Source organism: Buceros rhinoceros, unplaced genomic scaffold (assembly GCF_000710305.1).
Source record: "Buceros rhinoceros silvestris isolate BGI_N320 unplaced genomic scaffold, ASM71030v1 scaffold17877, whole genome shotgun sequence".
NCBI classification, from domain to species: domain Eukaryota; kingdom Metazoa; phylum Chordata; class Aves; order Bucerotiformes; family Bucerotidae; genus Buceros; species Buceros rhinoceros.
Window position 1 is genome coordinate 2,857 of NW_010424156.1, and position 463 is coordinate 3,319.

A 463-nucleotide genomic window follows, 5' to 3' on the forward strand; every position below is an offset into this window, starting at 1 on the left:
CAGTACTGCCAGTGAAGGCCCCAAGCTCTGATGAGCCTCCTAGATGACTTAGGTTTTAAGGTCTTGCAGCAGAATGAAGCTGGGGGGAAACGGACAGCTCAGTTTTCCGTGTTACAAAGATTTTGATAGAGAGCAGTTCAGTTCTCTTTCTGAATTAGCAATTTGAAGGCTATTAACTAGGATAGCATATTCAGGAGGTCAGAATTCAGCTGCCTAAATACTGGTGTCTAATGCTATTCTAGACGACCTTGGACATTCAACCTTGTCTGCAACTGGACTCCAGAAGGGCCTTGGTCTCCCATAGATTCTGTACTGTATCTGCCAGCATTCTGGCCAGGATGTCCTTGTGTGTGCCCTTCCCACAGAATGGCACACTTCTGGAGCTATAAAAAAAGGAAAAGTAACCAAGCTTTGAATTGACAGTAATGGTTTCTGATCATGAATCAATTTTTTTTTTTTTTTT

General features: G+C 42.8%; 1 protein-coding gene across 1 annotated transcript in view; it reads right to left on the reverse strand.

Annotated features, from left to right (window-relative positions):
• LOC104497440 (kelch-like protein 5) overlaps nucleotides 1-463 on the reverse strand; it is a 22,137-nt gene that overhangs the window by 1,476 nt on the left and 20,198 nt on the right. The gene's annotated exons all lie outside the window — the stretch shown is intronic.